Source organism: Hyla sarda, chromosome 6 (genome assembly GCF_029499605.1).
Source record: "Hyla sarda isolate aHylSar1 chromosome 6, aHylSar1.hap1, whole genome shotgun sequence".
NCBI lineage: Eukaryota > Metazoa > Chordata > Amphibia > Anura > Hylidae > Hyla > Hyla sarda.
Genome location: NC_079194.1, coordinates 70,913,186 through 70,935,589, shown reverse-complemented (window position 1 = coordinate 70,935,589; position 22,404 = coordinate 70,913,186). Strand labels below are relative to the sequence as shown.

Genomic DNA, 22,404 nt, shown 5'->3' with positions numbered 1-22,404 from the left:
AACTAGATGTAAACACAAACAAATTGTTAGCTAACAATCAAAATTTGGAAAAGATTTTAGCCTTTTTTTAGGTGGAAGGGAACTACAGAGAACTGACCCCATTTCTGTTTTAACATCCATCAAATATTCAGCCCTAGTAGAGGAAGGATTATTGGTCTGTTGTGAGGCAAGAACTGGTGGTGTGGGGCATGTTACCCTATGTGTGGACAAATCTAGAACTGAGGACTGAGGAGGGGATTGAGCAAATAAATCTGACTGAGTATTTATGTTTGGTGTTAATGAGCGAGACCGGGGGAATAAACCAGAATAATTTGAAACCGAATGTAAAGTGAGCCCTGATGAGGTTGAGGCCACATCTCCTTCAACAGACAAGTTTAATGAGGCAGGTTGTGGTGACACACTACCCAAACTAGTGCTTGGATGTGTCTCAACATTAATGTTAACAATGGTAGGTGGGTCAACTGCTACTTGGCTGACACCTTGGCTTTGTAGACTTTGGGCATAGAGTTGACACATTACTTTCAAGGAATGATCAATATTTACGACAGCGTTAGCAATCACCTTAAGATTTGCCTGGTTTCGCTCAGTATAATCATTTAAGAACCGAGTTTGAGCTGGAGTGAACCCTATGTCATTGTTGATATCTTCCTCAATTGACCCAGTCTCAATTTCTTGGGGAATTGTCTCCTGTGCTATGTCCGCAGTTGGTGGTTGATCAGCTGGTCTTTCGGGCTCCTCAACTGGTGGTGCTATCGGTGAAGTATTGTCTTCTCCAAAGAACAACACCCAAAAAAAAAAAAAAAAAAATTATGAACACTAAAAAGAGTTAGTACAAAAAAGGACAGCAGTAATAACCGTAACGCAATATATACGCCCAGTGGGGGAGCTTAGTAAAAACCTGTCCAGAGGCAAAGTTGCTGAGTTGCCCATAGCAAACAAGCAGATTGCTTCTTTCATTTTGCCAAGGTCTTGTTAAACGTGAAAGAAGCAAGCTGATTGGTTGCTATGGGCAAGTCAGTCACTTTTTGCGGGACAGGTTTTGTCCAATCTCCCCCTAAGTGTTTGTTAAGGGGATATCAGGTATGTAACACACTTTGGTATGTGCATAGTGAGGAGCCCTTATTGTAACATATATGTTGTAGTATGTCTGAATTTGGAGATCACACATGTCGTGAGTTTTACTTTGGTGCACCAGTACGTTAAATGTTTAGAAATAATCTTTTCACTTGGGTTTACGGACTTTAGGTGTGTTTGTGTTACATTTTGCAAAATCATCATTTATATTTTAACAGACTTAATAAAGGTTAATTGAAAATTTGACTTTGTGTCCACAATTTTGGAGAACACAAGGGGGGAGATTAGCAAATACCTGACCCAAGCTAAATGAGGACATTTTCTTGGGGGGTCAAAAACAGACCACTGTAGTGATTTGTCACACGCCTATTTTAAACTTAACCCCTTCAGGACGGAGCCCATTTTGTCCTTAAGGACCGGAGCGTTTTTTGCACATCTGACCACTGTCACTTTAATCATTAATAACTCTGGAATGCTTTTAGTTATCATTCTGATTCCGAGATTGTTTTTTCGTGACATATTCTACTTTAACATAGTGGTAAATTTTTGTCGATACTTGCATCCTTTCTTGGTGAAAAATCCGTAAATTTGATGAAAAATTTGAAAATTTAGCATTTTTCTAACTTTGAAGCTTTCTGCTTGTAAGGAAAATGGATATTACGAATACATTTTTTTTTGGTTCACATATACAATATGTCTACTTTATGTTTGCATCATAAAATTGACGTGTTTTTACTTTTGGAAGACACCAGAGGGCTTCAACGGTCAGCAGCAATTTTCCGATTTTTCACAAAATTTTCAAACTCAGTATTTTTCAGGGACCAGTTCAGGTTTGAAGTGGATTTGAAGGGTCTTCATATTAGAAATACCCCATAAATGACCCCATTATAAAAACTACACCCCCCAAAGTATTCAAAATGACATTCAGTAAGTGTTTTAACCCTTTAGGTGTTTCACACGAATAGCAGCAAAGTGAAGGAGAAAATTCACAATCTTCATTTTTTACACTCACATGTTCTTGTAGACCCAATTTTAGAATTTTTACAAGGGGTAAAAGGACAAAATTTTTACTTGTATTTGTAGCCCAATTTCTCTCGAGTAAGCACATACCTCATATGTCTATGTAAAATGTTCGGCGGGCGCAGTAGAGGGCTCAGAAGGGAAGGAGCGACAAGGGGATTTTGGAGAGAACGTTTTTCTGAAATGGTTTTTGGGGGGCATGTTACCTTTAGGAAGCCCTTATGGTGCCAGAACAGCAAAAAAAAACCCACATGGCATACCATTTTGGAAACTAGACCCCTCGGGGAATGTAACATGGGATAAAGTGAACCTTAATACCCCACAGGTGTTTCACGACTTTTGCAAATGTAAAAAAAAAAAAAAAAATTTTACCTAAAATGCTTGTTTTCCCAAAAAATTTTTATTTTTAAAAAGGGTAATAGCAGAAAATACCCCTAAAAATTTGAAGCCCAATTTCTCCCGATTCAGAAAACACCCCATATGGGGGTGAAAAGTGCTCTGCTGGCGCACTACAGGTCTCGGAAGAGAAGGAGTCACATTTGGCTTTTTGAAAGCGAATTTTGCTCTGGGGGCATGCCGCATTTAGGAAGCCCCTATGGTGCCAGGATAGCAAAAAAAAACCCACATGGCATACCATTTTGGAAACTAGACCCCTCGGGGAACGTAACAAGGGGTTAAGTGAACCTTTATACCCCACAGGTGTTTCACGACTTTTGCATATGTAAAAATATTTTTTTTTTTTTTACCTAAAATGCTTGTTTTCCCCAAAATTTTACATTTTTAAAAAGGGTAAAAGCAGAAAATACCCCCCAAAATTTGTAACACAATTTCTCCCGAGTACGGCGATACCCCATATGTGACCCTAAACTGTTGCCTTGAAATACGACAGGGCTCCAAAGTGAGAGCGCCATGCGCATTTGAGGCCTAAATTAGGGATTGCATAGGGGTGGACATAGGGGTATTCTACGCCAGTGATTCCCAAACAGGGTGCCTCCAGCTGTTGCAAAACTCCCAGCATGCCTGGACAGTCAACGGCTGTCCGACAATACTGGGAGTTGTTTTGCAACAGCTGGAGGCTCCGTTCTGGAAACAGTGGCGTACCAGACGTTTTTCATTTTTATTGGGGAGGGGAGGGGGGCTGTGTAGGGGTATGTGTATATGTAGTGTTTTTTACTTTTTATTTTATTTTTTGTGGTAGTGTAGTGTAGTGTTTTTAGGGTACAGTCACACGGGCGGGGGTTTCACAGTAGTTTCTCGCTGGCAATTTGAGCTGCAGCAGAAAGTTTGCGGCAGCTCAAATTTGCAGCCAGATACTTACTGTAATCCTCCGCCCATGTGAGTGTACCCTGTACGTTCACATTGGGGGGGGGGACATCCAGCTGTTGCATAACTACAACTCCCAGCATGCCCGTTGGCTGTCGGTGACTGCTGAGAGTTGTAGTTTTGCAACAACTGTAGGTACACTGGTTATGTATCACTGAGTTTGTGACCTAACTCAGTGTTTCACAACCAGTGTGCCTCCAGCTGTTGCAAAACTACAACTCCCAGCATGTACGGTGCATGGTGTAAGGTGACTGCTGAGAGTTGTAGTTTGCAACAGCTGGAGGCACACCGGTCGTGAAACACTGAGTTAGGTAAAAAAAAACTCTTGAGTTTCACAACCAGTGTGCCTTCAGCTGTTGCAAAACTACAACTCTCAGCAGTCACCGACAGCCAACGGGCATGCTGGGAGTTGTAGTTATGCAACCAGCAGATGCACCACTACAACTCCCAGCATGCACTTTAGCTGTTTGTGCAAGCTGGGAGTTGTAGTTAGACAACAGCTGAAGGTACACTTTTCCATAGAAATAATGTGCCTCCAGCTGTTGCAAAACCATAAGTCCCAGCATGCCCATAAGGGAATGCTGGGAGTTGTGGTGGTCTGCCTCCTGCTGTTGCATAACTACAGCTCCCAGCATGCCCTTTTTGCATGCTGGGAGCTGTTGCTAAGCAACAGCAGGAGGCTGTAACTCACCTCCTGCTGTTGCTTCATCGCTGGACTGTCCCTCGCCGCCGCAGCTGCTCCTGGGGCCCCGATCCCAACAGGGGCGCCGGGGATCGGGGTCCCCAGCACCGGGGGTCGTCTTCCCGCACCCGCTCACGCCCTCCGGAAGAGGGGCGGAGCGGGTGCGGGAGTGACACCCGCAGCAGGCGCCCTGATTGGTCGGCCGGTAATCCGGCCGACGAATCAGGGCGATCGTGAGGTGGCACCAGTGCCACCTCACCCCTGCAGGCTCTGGCTGTTCGGGGCCGTCAGAGACGGCCCCGAACAGCCAGTAATTCCGGGTCACCGGGTCACCGGAGACCCGATTGACCCGGAATCGCCGCAGATCGCTGGACTGAATTGTCCAGCGATCTGCGGCGATCGCCGACATGGGGGGGCATAATGACCCCCCTGGGCGATATGCCGGGATGCCTGCTGAACGATTTCAGCAGGCATCCGGCTCCGGTCCCCAACCGGCTAGCGGTGGGGGCCGGAATTCCCACGGGCGTATGGATACGCCCTCGGTCCTTAAGGACTCGGGATGCAGGGCGTATCCATACGCCCTATGTCCTGAAGAGGTTAAATAATGTCTGTGATTGTTTGCTATGGGCAACTCACAATTTAGAGGGTTACACGTTTGGCAAAATAGACTACAACATGTTGGAGAAGCCATTTGTGTATTACGACACTGTTTTTGCAAATGTTTGCATGAGCATTAAAGGGGCACTCCACTGGAAAACATTTAGATTTTTTATATTTTGAATCAACTGGTGCCACAAAGTTAAACACAATTTTCAATTATTTTGATTAAAAAATCTTGATCCTTCTAGTACTTATCAGCTCTTTACTGACACCCCCTGTCCGTGTCAGAAACTATCCCTAAGAGGATAGGTTTTCTAGGGGGAAATGCTTCTAATCCGGATAGTTCCTGACACGGACAGGGGTGTCATTAGAGAGCAATGTTGTCAGACCAAAAAAACTAAACGAAAAATGTATTGGTTTTAGACAGCAGCTGATAAGTACTGGAAGGGTCAAGATTTTTGGAGAGAAGTCATTTACCAATCTATTTAAAGGGTTATTCCAGGAATTTTTTTTTTTTTTTAGATATATATCAACTGGTTCCAGAAAGTTAAACAGATTTGTAAATTACTTCTATTCAAAAATCTTAATCCTTTCAGTACTTATGAGCTTCTGAAGTTAAGGTTGTTCTTTTCTGTCTAAATCCTCTCTGATGACTCCTGTCTCGGGAAACGCCCAGTTTAGAAGCAAATCCCCATAGCAAACCTCTTCTAGACTGGGCGTTTCCCGAGACAGGTGTCATCAGAGAGGATTTAGACAGAAAAGAACAACCTTAACTTCAGAAGCTCATAAGTACTGAAAGGATTAAGATTTATTTAATAGAAGTAATTTACAAATCTGTTTAACTTTCTGGAGCCAGTTGATATATATAAAAAAAGTTTTTTCCAGGATAACCCCTTTAACTTCCTGACACCAGTTGATTACTTAAAAAAAATAAAGAAAAATTCCAGGGGAGTACCCCTTTAACATTTGACTACGAAGATGCCAACAATAAAGGGGTATTCTGGTGCTTACACATCTTTTACACTATCCAAAGGATAGGGGATAAGATGCCTGATTGCGGGAGTCCTGCAGCTGGGGACGTCCGTGATCATGCCCGCGGCACCCTGTTTGTAATCAGTCTCCGCAGCGGGTTGTCTCTGACTCTGATTACGGGCGACTACAAGGCCGGCAGCGTGTGACGTCACACCTCTGCCCCCGTGTGACGTCGTGCTCCGCCCCTCAATGCAAGCCTACGGGAGGGGGCGCGATCACCAGCAATTTAGATGAGAAGCAGAGAACAAATAGGAAATAACTCACCATGCCTCTGGTGTGCTAAAGCCATCACATCCAGATCAGCAACCCCTTCTATTTGTTCAGTGGCAAAAGTTTTTCTGACCAGTTCCTTCATGGTGCTAAATTGTATGTTAACATGAGGAACAACAGAAGTTCCTCGCCTTTCCTTGGTTAAAATACCCATTTTTTTTTTAACTTGGCTTCGCAAGTCATTCCATTTTTTTTTTATTTGCCCCACATTCCTCTTATCCACTCCAACTGCATTAACACAAACGAGAACTTCCTTCCACAGATTATTCCGAAAACCAAGAGTCGTTTGTGACTTATTTACAAACAGGTCGTCAAATTGCAAAACAACCTACAAAAAAAAAATTGTCATTAAGATTACAATCTGCAATACATTTGAATTAACCACCAACCAAAAAACCAAACTAAACCAGACCCAAAAAAAAAAAAAAAAATGGGCAAATGTGGGTAAGGAATATGGCTAAAAAAAAGATAGGTAATGAACACCTAAAAGCTTATGTTCACACAAGTCTTGCTTTTAAGGGAACTTAACAAGATAGATAGTTACAATTGTTCCAAAGCTAGAAAAGCAAAATGGTTGAGATTTAGCAACACTTGTGTAGATGAAGAGTAGGGCAGTTGCCCATAGCATCCAAGCAGATTGCTTCTTGGAGTTTTGAAGATGCCTGTGAAAAATGAAGTAAGCTTTCTTATTGGTTGCCAGGGGCAACAGCACCACTCTTCCTCTGCCCAGGTTTGGATAAATCTCCACCAATGTGCCTACAAGCTAACTAGCTAAAATCAGACACACAGCAAGCACATGTGTACAGGCTCTAAGGGATTTGGAACCGGAGATAATTGATTGGCCAGATTGAAGGCAGCATATTTTTAAGAGTGCAACCAGGGCCATCATGCTTTTGTTACAAATCAATAACACTGTGTAAAATACCCATCAAAACACATATACTTTAATGGTCCTGGGGTATTAGATAACACAATGTAACTTATAATATGAGACGTACAGGTGTAGAAAGCACACACATATTAAAACACTACCAAGTCTATGTGGACAACATTTAACATAAAACAAGAACAAATAGGTTAACAAACAAGAAAGCAGCGGGCTTCAAACTGGGGCCCTCCAGATGTTGCAAAAAAAACTAACTCCAGGCATGGCCAGACAGCCAACAGATGTACGGCCATGCTGGGAATTGTAGTTGGAGAACATCGGGAGGGCCCCAGTTTCAAGAAGACTGCAATAAATACTAGCTTTAACCACAAGCAGCATTGAATGTTAGCAAAACAAAGAAAAAGTCTAGTTTCCAAAGAAAATACTATATCCTACAATATCAATCACACCAAAATGAAAAATCAAACACGACGAATGACAAACAAATTTTAAACACAAAAAAGATTAACACATACCTCTTCAACCAAAACCAACATTTCGCGCTGGGAAAAGTTTTTATGCTTGCTATACCCTAAACGACGAGTATTATAAACACACACATTAGAGGGACCAGGTGCACTAGTATCTCCTGCGAAGGATAAATCCTCTGCAATCTCCTGGGACATTATCTAAATGTTAAAGGAAAATGCAGAAACAACAACCTTAATATAAAGAAAATGCCTTGGGAACAACAGACATGTATCACTGAATAGACCAACATACCTTGATGCAGGATAGACCGTTTTGCAAGGCAACTTCCACTCTTGTCCACCTTGGATCAATTGTGACCTTTCAGCCCAATTTATCAAGGGCCTTGCGCTAAAATGGTAAATTTGGCGCAATTGCGCCAAATTTGCACCACCTGAAAACGTCTACATTTCAATCTATTATACACCAACATTGATACATGCCCCCCTTAGTGTGGTGACCCAAGGGTGTATGGCGGGACCCAGGGCTGCCATCAGAAATTCCGGGGCCCCTTACACAGCTCAAGGCCTGGGCTCCCCCCCCCCCTCCCAGGGCCTGCCCGCCATTTTTATTTTATTTTCTAGATATATATATTTCTAATTAGATTAGAACAGAGTGCGGTGTTGTATAACATTGTGCTATTTAAGGAGTTGCCTGGTAAAAAATAACTTATCCTCTATCCAAGGATAGGAGATAAGTTATAGATTGTGCGGGGTCAGAGCATTGGGCCCCTTGCTATCTCGGCTGGAAAGGGGTACATGCCGTACCCGCACGGAGCACCGGCTGACACGCCCCTTAATGTACCCCTTAGAGATACATGGAGGGGGTGCGCCAGCCGCGGCTTACTGTGGTGTACAAACGTCAGCTTCCAGCAAACTGCCGGGGCCCCGTGCAGGAGATCGCAGGGGGTCCCAGCGCTTCGACCCCCCTGCGATCTATATCTTATCCCCTATCCTTGGATAGGGGGATAAGTAATTTTTTCCCAGAAAACTCCTTTAATAGCACAGTGTTATACAGCACCGCACGGGCATTTAAGAATAAGCCGCCCATTTTTTTTGGTGGGGGTCCGACTGCTGAGACCCCAACCGATCACCTCAGTTGAAGTGGTTCTCCAGCTGTTGGAAAGCTAAAACTCCCAGCATGTCTGGAGAGCCTCAGGCATTATGGGAGTTGTAGTTTTGTAACAGCTGGAGAGACACAGATTGGACACAGTTATACCCATCATCACTGCAGAACTTACAAGTGACTACAGCTCTGATGGGACAGTCAGGAGAACACACAATGATATCAGTGACCTGAGTGACGTCTCCTGACTTGAGTGATATCTTCTCTGTTATCTTTTCTTCTTCATCTGGTCCAGAGACCAGGTCTTCCTCCAGCTCCATCTTCTCTGCAGAGTCTAACATCCAGACATCATTGGCTCCTCACTTTGTCAGCAGAACCTCATCCTCTGCATGAAGACAGTAATCATTATAACCTTGCCAAGTGTACCCTAAATAAAATACTGCCCCACACTGTACCCTGAATATAATCCTGCCACACACTGTAACCTGAATATAATGCTGCCATACACTGTACCCTGAATATAATACTACCACACACTGTACCCGGAATATAATCCTGCCACACACTGTACCCTGAATATAATCCTGCCACACACTGTAACCTGAATATAATGCTGTCATACACTGTACCCTGAATATAATACTACCACACACTGTACCCTGAATATAATACTCCCATACACTGTACCCTGAATATAATACTGCCATACACTGTAACCTGAATATAATACTGCTATACACTATACCCACTAAATATAATACTGCCACACGCTGTAACCTGAATATAATACTGCTATACACTACACCCTGAATATAATACTGCTGTACACTGTATCCACTAAATATAATCCTGCCATACACTGTACCCTGAATAGAAGACTGCCATACACTGTACCCTGAATATAATACTGCTATACACTATACCCACTAAATATAATACTGCTATACACTGTATTCACCAAATATAATACTGCCATACACTGTATCCTGAATATCAAACTGCCATACATGCATATACATCATATATACATATACACCCCCTCTTATCCTCTGTGTCCTCATCACTCCTCATCACCCCCACCAAACCTCTCCTCATCATTACTATAACCCCCCGCACCTCTCCTCATCACCACCATAACCCCCCTGCACATTTCATCACCCCCATAACCCCCCTGCACCTCTCATCACCCCCATAACTCCCCTTGCACCTCTCATCACCCCCTGCACCTATCACCCCCCTGCACCTCTCATCACTCCCCTGCACCTCTCATCACTCCCCTGCACCTATCACCCCCCCTGCACCTTTCATCCCCCCCTGCACCTTTCATCACCCCCCCTGCACATCTCATCACCCCCCTGCACTGCACCTCTCATCACCCCCCCTGCACCTTTCATCACCCCCCTGCACCTCTCATCACCCACCCTGCACTGCACCTCTCATGTCCCCCCTGCACCTCTCATTACCCCCCCCCCCCTTGCACCTCTCATCACCCCCTGCACCTCTCATCACCCCCCTGCACCTCTCATCACCCCCCCTGCACCTCTCATCACCCCCCCTGCTCCTATCACCCCCCTGCACCTTTCATCACCCCCCCCCTGCTCCTATCACCCCCCTGCACCTCTCATCACCCCCATGCACTGCACTGCACCTCTCATCACCCCCCCTGCACCTCTCATCACCCCCCTGCACCTCTCATCACCCCCCTCCCCCCTGCACCCCCATAACACCCCAAGCACCTCTCCCCCCGCTCCTCTCATAACCATTGCAAACACCCCTGCCCCTGCAAGTTAACCTACCCTGCTGGCTGCCAGGGATCGGTGCAGCGGATGCTTCTGCTGCTCCTGTGCACGGGGAGGATCGTCTGGACTGGAGATCATGCAGGGACAGGTCAGGTGACTGGAGTAGACATGCGTGCCTGCATGGGGCACGTCGACTCCCATCAGCCCCTGGCCTGTCCGGCCCTGCCGTGACTCTTAAGGGGCCTGCACCCCTAGAAAGAGAGGGCCATGGTCTTGCGGGCCCCCCGGATTATAAGGCCCGGTCACAGTCTGGCGGGCCCCCAGCGGTCAGTGAGTGACAGTCACAGTCACTCACTGACAAGCCGAAAAAATAAAAAAGGTCCAGGGCCGGCTGGGCTCCCTGAAGCTCCGGGCCCCATACAGGTGTATGGGTTGTACCCCCCTGATGGCGGACCTGGCGGGACGACAGGTGTAGCGGTGTGAGTAGTGGGATCAGATCGTATTAACCCCAGAGGCAAGATGTTGTTAACCCCTAGTGTTTGTGACGCCAAGATTGTGGTGACCCACGGGTGTATGGCGGGACCACGGGTGTAGCGGTGTGAGTGGTTGGATTAGATGGTATTAACCCCGGAGGCAAAATGTTGTTAACCCCTAGTGTTCTACACACAACAAGGCAAACAGGCTCAGCTGTATCAGAACACATCTAATATCGGGGTGCTGACATGCGTACCCATATACTTACACTACATCCCAAGAGAAAAAGCGATACACAATACAGCGCACACCCAAAATATATGCAAATATAATCAAGTTTATTAAGTACACAAAATTACAGCAAGAAAAGATATTTAAAAACATCTAAAAGACCAAAAAGCCACTGCACAAACAGGAGGGGAAACCCAAAACAAGGGGACCCCACCCAGGGCACTTGCAATAATCCATATATATAAGCATACATGCCAGATCACTCCAACCTATATAATAATGAAGTCCTGCATAATAACAGCCCTAGCTAAAAATATACAATACAACCTGCTACTATCTGACAGATTAGTCAGGGTATAGGTGGACAGCGGACGGCAGATAGAGGAGTATCCAAAGCAAGTGCCCCCTAAACCCCACGCGTTCTGTTGCCCATCAGCAAATTTCTAAGGGGTGTTCATGACGTCAAGATTGTGGTGACCCATGGGTGTATGGCGGGACCATGGGTGTAGTGGTGTGAGTCGTGGGATCAGATGGTATTGACCCCGAAGGCTGGATGGTATTAACCTCTATTGTTCGTGACGCCAGTGTGGTTTTCGGGTTCTGGAAGACCACATGCCCAGTTTCTCCACTATCCCAGTTGCTACTAGTGAAATGAGAGTCTACAACCAGTTATTGTGAAACGGAGGCTTTACTGAGTATAAGACAGATGGAATTATCTTCACAGCTAAGGCTAGATTTTCCAGAGAGGTGGCCAGGACCCAGAAGGACCTCACAGCTTGCTGGACCAATATACTTGCAATCAACTTGACTTGAGATTGTCTTGACTATTTGCAGGACTTGACTAAATTCAGTGACAGCAGACATAGACTTGAGACTTACTGGAATGACTGTAGCTTGTGGGGTCTTCCAGTTGCTGATCACTTGCACTAAGATCTGTACTTGCTGGTTCTCAGTAAAGGAAGAGAGTGAATTGTAGTGGCCGCCCCTTTATATAGTGGTGGGCTAGACTAAAGCCCATTGGTCAAGCTGCTCGTCATAGTTAAAGCTGGTGCTCTCTGGGAGAACATGTGACAATAAATCATGTGACAACATAACATGTGACAATCTCACACGTCCTTGAGACCTCCCACAGGTCCTCTGTTCTATATATACATAAGGATACTGGCTAGGCATTAAAGAGATATAACAACATTATGGAACAACAGGGGGAGACCATGCAGGGGAGCCCCCAAGTCACTGAGGGACTCAACCTGACAGGGCCTAAGGGTAGTACAGGACCATGTACTGTACTGGGACATCACATTAGCCTTAAAGGGGTACTCCAGCCCTAGAATTCTTATCCCCTATCCAAAGCATAGGGGATAAGATGTCTGATTGTGGGGGTCCCGCCACTGCGGAGCCCCAGACATCTGGTGCACGGAGCAAACTGAGATGTGGGGAAGAGGCTCGTGACGTCACGGTCACGCCCCACTCTTGACATCACAGCCATGCCCCCTCAATGCAAGTCTATGGGAGGGGGCATGACAGCCATTCCACCTCCTCCCATAGACTTGTATTGAAGGGGCGTGGCCGTGACATCATGAGCAGGGCACAGCTGTGAATTCACGAGCCTCAGGTGCTGCACCAGACGCTCTAAATGAATGCAGAGTGTATCCGGGAGATTGTGGCGGTCCCCAAGGGTGGGACCCCCGCGATCAGACATCTTATCCCCTATCCTTTGGATAGGGGATAAGATGTCTAAGGGCAGAGTACCCCTTTAAGGCTATGTCAACATGGCAGAGTTCAGCAAATTTTTCCGCAGCGGAAATGCTGCTTTACGGATTCTGAACATTGAACAAGTCTTTAAATTTTGCATTTTTCAATGGGATTCTGCTGCATCCTTCGCATAGCGGGATTTCTGCTGTGAAAATTCAGAATCTGGACTCCTCAGAAAGATTTCACATGTCGATTCTTTCTGTGAAATCTGCTTAGAAATGCATTGCTGTCTATGGAGAGGGTGCATTTTCGAGCGGTCCTAGCACCGGCTTCTTGTGTGTAATTGGTGCCTAAGCGTATATTAATACTATTGTATATCCTGCACATATGCTGCCATAGACTTTAATGGGTCACAGGAAAATCTGCAATAGTGGCATGTTTGCAGATTTAGCTTTGGATTTTTAGAACTACGTCCAATGTGAACTTACCCTGTCAATGATAAAATGCAGCAGCAAAATATTAGCAGAAGTAACTCTGCAACAACAAAAACGTGGTCTGAAAAGGCAGGAGGTGCTTAACCTCAAATGCAGTTGTGCATTTATGCTGGGGGAGCAGATCCTGCCCTTCTGGTCAGTTGCTAAATCTTATACTTGGAGGTGTATAAACGCCATTTAATGCACCTTGATCACTTTCTAGGCAGCATTAAGGTCCACCTGTGAGGCCGGCAACATATCAGCCAACTTGGGTGGGGCTTATAGTCTGCCTCCCTCCTCCCATTGTATATGTGCCCAGCCACACTGGAGGTAACCTGGGAGCAGGCTGTGAGTCTGCCCTAATGCTGCTGTAATTGCCCACTGGCCCCTGGTATTGCCCATACGGCACAGGTAGGTTAGTGTTAGGTCCTGGGCCACTTGAGGAACCTAGGCGTTGGTGTGCGGGCTCAGGTATGTCCTTCATATAAGGATATAGGGGGGAATTCATCAATATGTGTCTATTGTAGACAGAGTTCTACCCCTTTACACTGCTTGTCTATTGTACACTCTTGCTCAGAATTTACTAAGGCTGTTGCACTCTTTTGATAAATCTTGTGCAAATATAGAAACTCCCCCCCCTCGCTCTACCGTACACTCCTTCTCTACCTCACAGGAAAAGTGGACGTAGGGATTTTGTTCTATTGCTTTGAGGCCAGGAATGCATCATAAAAAACGCCAGAAAAACGGTCAGTTTAGTCAGTTTAGTCAGTTTTTCTTGTGTTTTTTTTTATTGCATTTTTGCTGGTGTGTGGAAAGAAAAAAATTTACAAAATTTTAGTTTTTTCTTTTAAATTTAGATACGTGAATGCGGAGGATTATGTCAGAATTTGTGGCTTGCGATGAAGAACAGCATTTAAATTTTTTTTTTATGTCAATAAAAGGGTTAACGAGGGCTATGGGGGAGTTTTTTTAAATAAAATTTTTTTTTCATTGTGTTGTGTTTTTCATAATAAAATTTTCAGGCTTAGTAGTGGAAGGCATCTTGTAGACAGAATCCATTACTAAGCTAGGGCTTAGCGTTAGCCCCCAAAACAGCTAATGCTAACCCCCAATTATTACCCTGGTACCCACCGCCACAGGGTTTCCAGGAAGAGCCGCTACCAACAGGCCCGGAGCATCAAAAATGGCACGCCTAGGCGGTAACAGGCTGGCGTTATTTAGGCTGGGGAGGGCCAGTAACAATGGTCCTCGCCCACTCTGGTAACGTCAGGCTATTGCTGCTTGGTTGGTATCTGGCTGATACTGAAAAAATGAGGGAACCACACACTTTTTTTTATTTATTAAAAAAAAAAAAACGCTTAGGGTTCCCCCTATTTTTAATATCAGCCAGATACCAACCAAGCAGCAACAGCCTGATGTTACCAGGGTGGGCGAGGACCATTGTTACTGGCCCTCCCCAGCCTAAATGACGCCAGCCTGTTACAGCCTAGGCCGAGGAACGCCTTTTTTGATGCACCGGTGCTGTTGGTACCGGCCTGTTGGTACCCTAGGGTGGTGGGTAGCGGGGTAATAATTGGGGGTTAGCGTTAGCTGTTTTTGGGGCTAACGCTTAGCCCTTTCTTAGTAATGGATTCTGTCTATAAGACAGCTTCCACTATTAACCCTGAAAATGTAATTATAAAAAACACGGACACATTGAAAAAACATTTTATTTAAAAAAAAAAATCACTCCCCCACAGCCCTCTTTAACCATTTTATTGAAATAAAAAAAATAAAAAACGCTGGTCATCGTCGCAGTCCACTGAATCTGACGTAGTCTTCCGCATTCACGTAAGCAACAGCTGGAGGCACACAGGTTGCAAAACACTGAGAGTTTGTTACTTAACTCAGTGTTTCCCAACCCGTGTGCCTCCAGCTGTTGCCAAACTACAACTCCCAGCATGTACGGTTTGTCAGTGCATGCTGGGAGTTATAGTTTTGCAACAGCTGGAGGCACACAGGTAGGGAAACACTGAGTTAGGAAACAGACAATGTTTCCCAACCAGTGTGACTCCAGTTGTTGCAAAACTACAACTGCCGGCATGCCCAGGCAGTCCATACATACTGGGAGTTGTAGTTCTGTAACACCTGGCCCTTCAGATGTTGCCAAACTACAACTCACAGCATGCCTGGGCAGTCTGGGCATGCTTGGAGTTGAAGTTTTGCAACATCTGGGGGGCTACTGTTTGGACACCACTACTTAACGGTCTCCCAACTGTTCTCCTCCAGTTGTTGCAAAACTACAACTCCCAGCATGCCCTTCGGCTGTCTGAGCATGCTGGGAGTTGTAGTTTTGCAACCACTGGAGGCACACTGGTTGGAAAACTCAGTGTTTCCCAACCTGTGTGCCTCCAGCTGTTGCAAAACTTCAACTTCAAGCATACCCAGACTGCCCAGACATGCTGGAAGTTGTAGTTCGGCAACATCTGAAGGGTCAGATGTTGCAGAACTACAGCTCCCAGCATGCCTGGACTGTCTGGGCATGCTGAGAGTTGTAGTTTTGCAAAATCTGGAAGAGCACAGATTGGAGACCACTGCACAGTGAAAGGCTGTCTGGGCTGTCTGGGCATGCTGGGAGTTGTAGTTTTGAAACTCCTAGAAGCAGCAGTTAATATCACTTTATGGCGATCTTCACTGCTGTTTCCACTTACCTGCCGCAGCTGCCTTCTAGACGGTCCCCGGTCCTTGCTGTACCCTCCTGTCCCACAGCAGGTATGTGCCGCGGCCCCCCGCAGCTCCCGGGATCCTCTTCCCCCGCCCTGCCTGACTTCTAGGGGCGGGAAGAGCGGGGGATCTGAACTTTAACCCCCCACAGTCAGCGATCACTGTGATTGGTCCACAGGGACCAACCACAATGATCGCTGACCAGGACCATCCACAGATGGTCCTGGGGGGGCTTGAAGAAGTTGTCCCTCGCTAATAACAGCGGGACTTCTGCCAGTTAACCCGTGCGATGCCGCGCATCGCCGGGTTAACTGCATGACATTTATAAATGTCATGATGCGCGAACTACCTGCACATCATGACATTTATATATATCATTCTGCGGGAACGGGTAAAATTGGGGGGGCACTGATGTAATGCGGATCACAGCAGATCTCCAAAATGATCTGCTGCGATCCGCATTTCACCCCTTAAGGACCAGGGTTTTTTCCGTTTTTGCATTTTCGTCTTTTGCTCCTTGCCTTTAAAAAAAATCATAACTCTTTCAATTTTGCACCTAAAAATCCATATGATGGCTTATTTTTTGCGCCACCAATTCTACTTTGTAATGACGTCAGTCATTTTGCCCAAAAATCTACGGTGAAATGGAAAAAAAATCATTGTGCAACAAAATTGAAAAAAAAACGCCGTTTTGTAACTTTTGGGGGCTTCCGTTTCTACGTAGTACATTTTTCGGTAAAAATGACACCTTATCTTTATTCTGTAGGTCCATACAATTAAAATGATACCCTACTTATATAGGTTTGATTTTGTCAGACTTCTGTAAAAATCATAACTACATGCAGGAAAATTAATACGTTTAAAATTGTCATCTTCTGACCCCTATAACTTTTAAATTTTTCCGTGTATGGGGCGGTATGAGGGCTCATTTTTTGCGCCGTGATCTGAAGTTTTTAACGGTACCATTTTTGCATTGATAGGACTTATTTTAAATGATATAAAAAGTGACCAAAAATGCACTATTTCGGACTTTGGAATTTTTTTGCGCGTACGCCATTGACCGAGCGGTTTAATTAATGATATATTTTTATAATTTGGACATTTCCGCACGCGGTGATACCATATATGTTTATTTTTATTTACACTGTGTTTTTTTTTTTATTGGAAAAGGGGGGTAATTCAAACTTTTATTAGGGAAGGACTGTCCCCCAGAAGGAGACTCTACAATCGCTCCCAATGTCCTCGTCCCATGTGGAGCGACATCTCGACAAAAAGAGGGGGAGACCTAAGGGGGGGGGGTACTGTTACGCCGAGCGCTCCGGGTCCCTGCTCCTCCCCGAAGTGCTCGCGGCGTTTCTCTCCCTGCAGCGCCCCGGTCAGACCCGCTGACCGGGAGCGCTGCACTGACATTGCCGGCGGGGATGCGATTCGCATAGCGGGACGCGCCCGTTCGCGAATCGCATCCCAAGTCACTCACCTGTCCCGGTCCCCGGCTGTCATGCTCTGGCGCGCGCGGCTCCGCTCTCTAGGGCGCGTGCGCCAGCTCTCTGAGATTTAAAGGGCCAGTGCACCAATGATGGTGCCTGGCCCAATCACCCTAATTAGTTTCCACCTGCTCCCTGGCTATATCACCTCACTTCCCCTGCACTTCCTTGCCGGATCTTGTTGCCTTAGTGCCTTGAGAAAGCTATTACTGTGTTTACCCATACTGTGTTCCTGACCTCCTGCTATTTCTATAGACTATGAACCTTGCCGCCTGCCCCGACCTTCTGCTACGTCCGACCTTGCTCTTGCCTTATCCCTTGTACCACCGCCTATCTCAGCAGTCAGAGAGGTTGAGCCGTTGCCGGTGGATACGACCTGGTTGCTACCGCCGCTGCAAGACCATCGGGCTCTGATGAAAACCAGTAGCAACTTAGAACCGGTCCACTGACACGGTCCACGCCAATCCCTCTCTGGCACAGATGATCCACCTCCAATCAGCCGAATCGTGACAGGTAACAGCTTGACTAGCTGGCTACATAGCTACCAACCTGACTACTTGCTACATAGCTGCCTATCAGGCTACATAGCTAGCCACCTGACTATCTGGCTACAATAAGCTAACCACCTGATTACCTGGCTACATAGCTACATACCTAGCTACAGAGCTACCTACCTAGCTACCCACCTAACTGACTGGCTACATAGCTACTTACTGACTATGCGCTGGCTACCTACCTATATAACTTCTTACCTGGCCACATAGCTACCTACCTGACTAGATAGCTATCTACTAGACTACCTGCGCCGGTATTTTTTGGCCTTTGTATACTTTTGGTCTGTGTATGGTGTCTGTATAATTGTATTATGTGTGGTGGAAGATATTTCCTCCTTGTATATTGGTATTATTGGTCATGGAAAATTATCCTACCTATGTTAACATGTTTCACACACACACACACACATATTTTTTTTAATATGATTTGTTTGTGGGGGGGCTGGAGGCTCATGAGGTCACAGTCATGCCCCGTTCGTGACGTCACGGCTATGCCCCCTCAATGCAAATCTATGGGAAGGGGCATCTCCCATAGACTTGCATTTAGGGGGCGTGGATGTGACATCACAAGCTGGGGCTTGACCGTGACGTCACGATCCTCCACCCCGCATCACCAGTCATCCGACACGGAGCGAAGGTCGCTCTGTGCACCGAATGTCTAGGGTGCTGCAACCGAGATCGCGAGGGTCCCCAGCGGCGGGACCCCCACAATCAGACATCTTATCCCCTATCCTTTATATAGGAGATAGGAGATAAGATGTCTAGAAACGGAGTACCCATTTAAGTACAAGACAATGTTATCCTTCCTGCTATAAGTGCTGTGAGAACATAAAGTGCAAATTGTAAGCAACTGGAGAATAAACATGGTCAGATCCTCAGTAATCCCTGGACCCAAATCTTATTGTTTTGCAGATTTTCACTGTGATTTCACTATAGTCAATGAGGTTTTATTGTATTGGACTTGTAAACGAGTGGCTGCAGCCATCTTGGTTGTGAACTCCACCCATCTGTCCAGGGCTCATATTAATAATAGCAGAGTAAAGCTGGATCCTCCATGAGAATATTTTGTAGCCTACACCCTAGTGGGGTGACTCTATTTAGTGTAGGTTCCCATCATATACGTAATCTGATCGGCAGCACACTGCAAGTGCATATATGACATATTTGTAGATTGGGGACATGAATTATTGGATGAGAATATGTGCTGTGGACTTCAAGTCTATTACTATAGTATATAGAGCAGTAACACAGTTCAAAATAATTCATATATCCAATATTCACATATGTCTTAGCGTTTACAAAGTGCTATTGTATTCTCTATGGGGGAAATTTATCAAAACCTGTCCAGAGGAAAAGTTACTGAGTTGCCCATAGCAACCAATCAGAGGCCTTTTTAAAAATGAAAGAAACGCTCTGATTGGTTGCTATGGGCAACTCAGCAACTTCTCCTCTGGACTGGTTTTGATAAATCTCCCCCTATATGTTTACACAAAAAATATAAACCATCCTACAGAAAAAAGTTCCATGGAGATAAAAATACAAATGTGTGTGTGTGTGTGTGTGTGTGTGTATATATATATATGTGTATTGTACTAATAAAGCCTTGTATGGAGAAAAGGGGAATATGTTACACTGCCCCTTGGTGATGTCTCAGCTGACATAGTGACTATTATGACATCACCGAGTTTCTTACAAGGAATCAGTGGTCAGGAGCTGTAGATCTCTTTGTGAGAGAAGTGATAGGAGAGAGAGCATTGCTCAATTCTTTTTAGTGTGTTTTGTGCATTTTGGAAATGATTTTCCAGTTATTTTTCTTTGTGTGTTGGATGTGCGTTGTCAGCAGCCGTCCTCTGCCTCCAGTTGAGGAAAATACCATCATCCCTCATTCTGGAGATGACGTGCCCACAGACAGTGCCAAGGACCAGGGACTCGTGAGTAAGTATCCTCCTCTATGTGTATAGTAGGAAATAAGATAAATACCTGTTTTAATAACATGATTTTGTGTTTTTTAGGAATCCGGAGATCAATTGCTTCACAGATTCAAGATCTAAGCGATCGCTTCCAGTATATCCCACGAAGCGTTATTATCGGCACTCCGTTCTTGATGCTGTTCCTGGCCCTGCTTTGCTGCTATAGGTAAGTAATATTTAACATTATATAAATCCAGTTCACTCCCTCTCTCTATATCTAGTATAATAATAACATTGTGTTTTTTACAGCATCTGCCTGGATCCTCCAGAGACCTGAGGTACCATCCACCTCCTGACTGATCCCCCGGATATGACCTCGGCTATGTTATATGGACCATGATTCGGCATCATTCTGACTGATCTCCCGGTGACGACCCCTGGCTACGTTCCTGAATTATTTTATTAAAGTAATTTTTGGACCAATCAAATGGCTGTATTGATGTTTCTGCCTATTATGGCCTTCCTCAAAAAGTTCTATAACATATGTAGTAAAAACAATGATGAACGCATCTCTTATAATGGAGACTTTTAGGCACAAAATTCCCTCTGGTAAAAAACCAGACACACATTCGTATTCTATCGGCTTAGATCTACATTGTTTGTTGTTATTAGTTGGACTATTGCTTGCACTTCTTAAATGATAATCTGACTGTGATCCTAAGGTCTCAATGCCCACTACTGCCTTCAGGTACAGGCCTCCTGTGTCTGAGCCTGTGGTCATACATGAGGTTTTATTAGTGGTACCACATGCATTTTGCCAAACATTGCAATTGCATAAAAAATTTGCAGTTTACCACAGTTTGCAATTCTGAAGGAGTCAGGCATTAAATATACAACAAATGAATAGCAGTATGTCTGATTTCACACATAATTAAGTATTCTGACTCTAAGGCTCCTTTCACACTATGAGCATTCATCCGTTATTAAACATCCGTTTTCTGCGTAAAAATGGATGTATAATAACAGATGAGATGACAGGTGCTAAGGGCTGAATAAAATATTCATCCGTTAAGACCCGGTATAACATCCCTCATGTACAGCCGTTTTAACACCTCTGCCTATAGCCTGTTATGCCCCCCGCAGCACATTAATAAAGATATGACCCCCTCCAGCGCATATATATACATATATATATATATATATATATATATATATATATATATATATATACATACACACCCCAGTGCATTTATATATACCCCCGCCAGGGGCGGACACAGACAGCAGAGGGCCCCTGTGCAAAGAATGTGCCTGCCCCCCCATATGTCTATTGTTCAGGACCCCCCCCCCCCCACTGCTATTAATCCCCCCCCCCCCCGCTCTCATTACCCCCCCTGCTTCCATTAACCCCCTGCTCCTTGCATTCACCTCATCCTGCCCCTCCTTCCATTCACCCTCCACTTCTATTACCCCCCCTCATGCTTCCATTCCCCCCCTCACTGCTTCCATTGACCGCCCTGCTCTTTCTTCCATTCACCCCTCCTGCATCTTGCTTCCATTCACCCCCTACTTCCATTACTTCCATTACCCCCTGCTCCTTCCATTCTCCCCATCCTGCCCCTCCTTCCATTCACCCCCATGTTTCCACTACCCCCTGCACCCATTAACCCCTCCTGCTCCTTCCATTCACCCCATCCTGCCCCTCCTTCCTTCCCCCCTGCGCTTCCATTCCCCCCACTGCGCTTCCATTAACCCCCTGCTTCTTTTATTCACCCCATCCTTCCCCTCATTCCATTACCCTCCCTGCTTCCATTAACCCCCCCTCGCTTCCATTAATCCCTTGCTTCCAGTAACCCCCTCCCCCTGCTTCCATTAAACCCCTCCCTATGCTTCCATTACACATACACCCCCACTCCTGCCCCTCTTTCCATTCTCTCCCCCTGCACTTCCATTACACACACACACACGCCCATTTCCATTAACACCCCCCTGCTTTCATTACAACCCCCCCAGCCCCCTGCTTCCATTAACCCCCTGCTCCTATAATTTGGTTAGATAGATAGATATGAGAGATAGATAGATATGAGATAGATAGATAGGACATAGATCAGTGTTTTCTAACCAGGGTGTCCCCAGCTGTTGCAAAACTACAACTCCCAGCATGCCTGGACAGCCAAGGACTGTCCTGGCATGCTGGGAGTTGTAGTCTTGCAACATGTAGGCACTTTTGTTGAGAAACACTGCAAACTGGCAAAGCCCTAACCCACTCATCTTTATAAAGTTACCTACTGTTCACACAGCCCACGGCCCTCAACTCACCGGGAATGCAGTGTAATCCGAGACAGGGGCCACATGATGCCGGGGATGAAGAGGAACTGAGGCAGTTGTTCCTCATGAAGTTATCGGGGGATGAAGCACGGCCTGATGCAGGGACAGGTCAGAGGACTTGGAGCTGACTTTCTGCCTATGCGGGCACGTCTACTCCCACCAGCCCCTCTGCTCTTAAAGCGACAGTTACACTAACGGGGGTGGGCTCCCTCTCAAGGCCCGGGCCCAGCGTACAGATACCTCTATAGCTATGCCACTGGCGGTGGGCCCCCTTACTTGATGGGCCCTTGTGCAGTTGAACCTGCTGCACATATGGTTTGTTCGCCCCTGCCCCCCGCAGCGCATCAACATATG

General features: G+C 45.7%; 1 protein-coding gene across 2 annotated transcripts in view; it reads right to left on the bottom strand.

The window, feature by feature from the left end:
• LOC130277547 (uncharacterized) overlaps nt 1-22,179 on the bottom strand; it is a 32,224-nt gene extending 10,045 nt beyond the window's left edge. The window contains exons 1-2 of one of the 2 annotated variants that reach the window (XM_056528229.1): nt 5,996-6,128; nt 562-767 (exon numbers count right to left, since the gene is read on the bottom strand). The gene's annotated coding sequence lies outside the window, so the exon portion shown is untranslated. Of the gene's footprint in view, nt 1-561; nt 768-5,995; nt 6,129-22,041 lie in introns of those variants that run through there. The other variant, XM_056528230.1, reaches the window with a different exon arrangement.
• Nucleotides 22,180-22,404: the final 225 nt, after the last annotated feature.